The sequence below is a fragment of the Aethalodelphis obliquidens genome, unplaced genomic scaffold (genome assembly GCF_003676395.1).
Source record: "Aethalodelphis obliquidens isolate GAN/ISIS:26980383/991018 unplaced genomic scaffold, ASM367639v1 scaffold85, whole genome shotgun sequence".
Taxonomy (NCBI): domain Eukaryota; kingdom Metazoa; phylum Chordata; class Mammalia; order Artiodactyla; family Delphinidae; genus Aethalodelphis; species Aethalodelphis obliquidens.
The window spans coordinates 7002222-7008221 of NW_020838029.1; positions in this window are offsets into that span (position 1 = coordinate 7002222).

The window sequence follows — 6000 nt, forward strand, 5'->3', positions numbered from 1 at the left end:
GAGGGTTAAGAAATATATTTTGAATGGAAATTTGAAGAATGAGAAATTTGGATAGATATGGAAGAGTAGGGAGAGCCAGGCTTGGGTAGGAAGTTGTTCTATTTTACTTTTTGTGTTTTATTATAAATTCCAAAGCAATACATATTGTCACTGTAAAAGACTCAATGCAGAAGTATATGGAGTAAGAAGTAAATGCTCCTCTTCAGATTCTCTCCAAGCTTAGTCCTTTTGCTGTTTGTAACCACTGCTAACATATCAGAGGGTATTGGTTCCCCAACCAGGGATTGAACCCATACCCCCTGCAGTGGAAGCGCAGAGCCCTAACCACTGGGCCACCAGGGAATTCCCTCAGAAGGGTATGTTTAAGCAAGGGAACAAAAAAGTCAAGTGAAGTGTCGCTAGATTGGCAAGAGCCTAAAATGCTAGATCAAGGATTTTGAACATGATTTAAAAGAGAGTTAAAAAGGCATTATAGGCCTTTTTTTTCTTTTAATTGATTTTTGGCTGCGTTGGGTCTTTATTGCTGTGCACGGGCTTTCTCTAGTTGCGGCGAGTGGCCGCTACTCTTCGTTGCGGTGCAGGCTTCTCACTGCGGTGGCTTCTCTTGTTGCGGAGCACAGGCTCTAGGCATGCGGGCTCAGTAGTTGTGGCTCGCGGGCTCTAGAGCACAGGCTCAGTAGTTGTGGCGCATGGGCTTAGTTGCTCCATGGCATGTGGGATCTTCCCGGATCAGGGCTCGAACCCGTGTCCCCTGCCTTGGCAGGCGGATTCTTAACCACTGCGCGACCAGGGAAGCCCGGCCTTTTCCTTTTAAAAGTAGATTTTTTTCTTTTTGGCTGCGCCACATGGCTTGGAGGATCTTAGATCCCCAACCAGGGATTGAACCCAGGCCCGTGGTAGTGAAAGCGCCGAGTTCTAATCACTGGACCACCAGGGAATCCCCTTAAATGTAGATTCTTAATTTAGGGGACTGATATCTCTTTTTTGAGTCTCGCTTGAGTCAGATTTACTCCCTCAGCTGCCTCGTGGCTTGTGGGATCTTAATTTCCCTATTAGGGATCGAAGCCGGGTCCCAGCAGAGAGCACTGGGTCCTAACCATTGGATCGCCAGGGAATTCCCGAAAATAGGATTTTTCTTGACAGTCAGGTTTTGCTAGTCTATAAAGTGATAACATATTTACCATACCATTGCATCAACTTTAGGATTAAGGAAGATTGTATTCACCTGCTGAGGGAGTAAAGTATCATGTATAGAATGCCACTGTGTGGGGCACTTCTACCCACATTATTTTATTTAATCCTCACATCTGCTCTGTGAGGTAGGTATTATTATCCCCAATTTTTATAGATGAGGAAACCAAAGCTCATAGAAGGACATAGCTAGCCTGAGGTCACATGGCTACTGATTAAAACCTCAGTCATTGTTCTAGAGCCATCTGAGAATATCCAAAAGCTAAGGACCCAACGGGGATCTTAGAAGAGGAGCTTGATATCGCATCCCTGTAGCCTAGCAGAGTCCCTTCGACAAGCCTATCTGGGAACCAGCGAGGCCCTTAGTTGATCAGTGATATCTCACACTGATATAACGCTTTCCCAACCACTTTTTGTCTCTGATCACCTCATCCCTAACCTAAGTGGGACCCCTGGGCACTTTACCTCTCACTTCATCCAGATCAGTAATTATCTCCCAGTTACACCAGATTTAGTGTTACTGACTCTGGGACCCCTGCTTCCACTGTCCTCTTTTTCCCTTTCTGCTCCCAAAGTCCAAGAACACTGCTAGAGGGAGAACCAAGCAGACCAATATGAATTCATGCTGTCCAGTTTCAACTTGGCCCTTGCAGCTGCTCAGCAACCCTTTTATTTGTCTCATACATTCCCTGGCACTCTCCCCACAGAGGCTGTTCCAGAACTTCTTCTTTCTCCTCAGACTACAAATTCCAATCTCCCTGCTTCTACTTACACAGATTTTATATTAGACACTTTCATCTGATTAACTGTCCCTCCTGCAGCAAATCAGTAATATCTTTCTCCCTTCCAGCCCTGTCCTCTAGCCATCCAGTTTCCTTCCTGGGAAAGCAATCAATGTTCTTGATCTCTTATTTATCCTTTCAGAGATACTTTATGACTCTACAAGCAAAAATACGGAAAGGAGGGAACTTGTACTGGTTGTTAAAGATAAGTAGGATTTGGATAGGTGGAGAGACAGGAGATGATATTCCAAGCAGAGGAAACATCCGAGGCAAAGGCACAGAGGTGAAAATGAGTACAATATATTTAGAAAACAGGGTATAGCAAGTAGAGTAATCCCCTGAGAAATAATCCCACCTGCTGCCTCAAGTGCTACCTCTCCTTTTCTAGTTCTGACTTCAGCATGATCTGCTTTCCTGACTGTCCTGCTCTACATACCAGCAGAGTAGAAATCTGACACTACATGGCCCCTCACTCATTCTATCTTGCCTGGACCTCCAGTTACTATTTATCGAGCCATCTGTTTCAGTCCTGCTAAAGAGGTCCTAGCTCCTTCCTGAGTAAGTCTCCGGGCCAGACACCTTCCATTTCTTTGGTCACATGGACAATTTCCTCACACCATTGAAAGCAGGACAATGAATATAGAATATGCATTGTACAGACATTACTGATCTTACCAATATATACAACAAACGGAGGTCAAGGAAACATGTTAATCTATACAACAGAGATGGAATTGGCAAAACCCAGACTGTGAAACTACTGAAAAACAGTCCAACTTCCTCAACAAAAATATTGCAAGGAAAAAAAGAAATGAAGGGGAACCTTCAGTTTAAAAGTGACATATAATACATATCCACCAATCACAATGTGTGGACTTTATATGGATACTAATTGAAACCAAAAAAGCTGTAAAAAATTCTTTTGACATTTATGAAACTATTGGAAATTTAAATGCTGACTTGGTATTTGATGATATTAAGGAAATATTGCTTATTTTATGTGTGCTAATGATATTACCATTATGATTTTTTTTAAAAGGATCCTTAACTTTTAAAGATACATACTGAAATATTTAGGTATGGAATGATGTCATGTCTGGGATCTGCTCCAAAATATTACAGGACGGAGAAATAGATGAAACAAGAGTGCCCAAGAGTTGATACTAGTTGAAGCTGAGTGTTTGGTAAATGGGGATTCATTATACTATCCAGTCTACTTTTTTACATGTTTTAAATTCTCCATTAAAAAGCTTTTTAAAATGTTACTGAATTGTCAAACATCTGATGAAAGTTTATGTACTAGTCTGAAGGAGTGGAACAGGAGGAGCTGGAATATGAGAAGAGGAAGGTCTGGAACAGCCTCTGTGGGGAGAGTGCCAGGGAATGTATGAGACAAATAAAAGGGTTGCTGAGCAGCTGCAAGGGCCAAGTTGAAACTGGACAGCATGAATTCATATTGGTCTGCTTGGTTCTCCCTCTAGCAGTGTTCTTGGACTTTGGGAGCAGAAAGGGAAAAAGAGGACAGTGGAAGCAGGGGTCCCAGAGTCAGTAACACTAAATCTGGTGTAACTGGGAGATAATTACTGATCTGGATGAAGTGAGAGGTAAAGTGCCCAGGGGTCCCACTTAGGTTAGGGATGAGGTGATCAGAGACAAAAAGTGGTTGGGAAAGCGTTATATCAGTGTGAGATATCACTGATCAACTAAGGGCCTCGCTGGTTCCCAGATAGGCTTGTCGAAGGGACTCTGCTAGGCTACAGGGATGTGATATCAAGCTCCTCTTCAAAGATCCCCATTGGGTCCTTAGCTTTTGGATATTCTCAGATGGCTGTCAGACAGCTCTTAGCAATGACTGAAGTTTAAACAGGTGGAATTCATCACTAAAGCTGGAAATTCTGCAAGACACATGGTGGGAGGAGTAATTACAAAAAAAACCCTACCCTTTACTATGATCTAAGCACTGTAATAAAATATGTATATATATATATATATATATACACATTTTTTCTGTTATCTCTCTATATTATATATATCAAATGAGATTTTATATTCTCATTTAATTCTCACAACAATGTATTAAAAGCATTATTATTTTTTTAATAGTTGAGGAAACTGAGCTTCAGGGGGGTTATGTAATTTTCTCTAGGTCACATAGCTATCAAGTGTCAGAGCTGGGACACAAATCCAGGTTTGAGTAGAAAGCCTGTGCTCTTTGGTGTCCAGCATACTTTCCAGCAAACACCTCCTTCCATTAAATCACTGTTATTTTGCCAGTGACATCCGTTAATAAAATTATAGATGTGTTCACACCAAAAAGAATTATACACTGAATTGAAAGCTTTTGGTAGGTAAGAAGTTAATTGACTAGGGTGGAAGAGATAGATACTTGGAGGCAGTGAAACCAGTTGAAGATAATCACAGTGGTGCAGGGGAGAAAGATGAGACCTCAGACTAAGTGGGTGTGGTAGTAAGAATGGAGGAGAGAATAATGGATTTAAGAGATATGTCTTAGTTCAGGCTGCTATAACAAAGTACCATAGACTTGGTGGCTTATAAACAACATAAATTTATTCATCACAGTTCTGGAGGCTGGAAGTCTGAGATTAGGGTGCCAGTATGGTCAAGTTCTGGTGAGGGACATCTATCAGGTGGAGAGCAAAGACACGAAGCAAGCTCTCTCATGACTCTTACAAAGGCACTAAACCCATTCATGACCTCATCTAATCCTAATTACCTCCCCAAAGCCCCATCTCCTAATACCATCACAATGGGGGATAGGATTTCAATGTATGAATTTTAGAGGGACACAAACATTCAGTCCATAACACAGGTAGGAGTGAAAGTAATGTGGCCATTGCTGGTCTTCTGTGTTCCTTGAACTTATGCAACTCACTCCTTCCTCAGTGCCCCTGTACTATCTGTTCCCCCTACCTGGAATAATCTTCCTCCAGGTCTTTGAATAGCTGGCTCTTTCTTGTCACTCACAAGTCTCAGCTCAAATATCACCACTCATGATAGAGAAACAATTCATTATTTCAAAATTTAATCAATAAAGGGAGAGAATCAAGCATTTATCCTTCCTTTCCTAGATGAACTGGGTAACAAAATAGTAGATGAAAGGACATGTTTTCCAAAACGATTCCAATTAATAAAAAGAAATGAACTTAGAATATCACCATTTTGCAATCCTTGATAAAGAGATAGTGAGCATCAGCAGCTTCTAAGATTATAAAAAGACATCAGACATTATGTCTATCCTGTAGTCATACGAAAGGGATGGAACCTCAGTTTGATCTAGTCTTTGGATCCAGCTGCCAATTTGCAGGAAATACAGATAGAGTAACTGCATGATGCCTATGCAATTGGCAAACTGCTGAGTGAGAAGTTTCACAGGTCAAACTTGAGTTCTTCCATAAAAAAAGGTAGAGCCTTTCTTGACCATCTTCTCTAAATAAGCACCCACTCTCCAAGTTACTCTCACATTACCCTGTTTTATTTTCCCCATATCCCTTATCATCAACTGAGGTTTCCTTACATGAGAAGCAATATAGCATAACAGTTAAGAGAACAAACTATAACATCACGCTGCCTGGGTTCAAATCTTGACTACTTACTGGCTATGTGACCTTAAACTACTTAAGAGCTATGGACCTCAGTTTCCCCAACTACAAAATGGGATTAATAACGGTGCCTATGTCATAGGGTCATTAGGAATATTAAATGAGATAACATATCTATCTCATAGCTTATCACAGTGCCTAGTACAGGATAAGCATTATAAATGCTAACAATATTATTGCATAATTATTTTTTTGCTTATACATTATTTCTCTCTTTCACTAGCATATGTCTTTCTTCACTATACCCAGCACCTAAAACTGCCTAGCACATATATAATATGTGCTTAATAAATGTTTGTTGATTGAAGGGCCTGAATTATGGCGGCAAAGAAAGATATGAAGGAAACATATAAGGTATTGTTTTCTTAATAGATCTTTATTGGAGTATAATTGCTTCACAATACTGT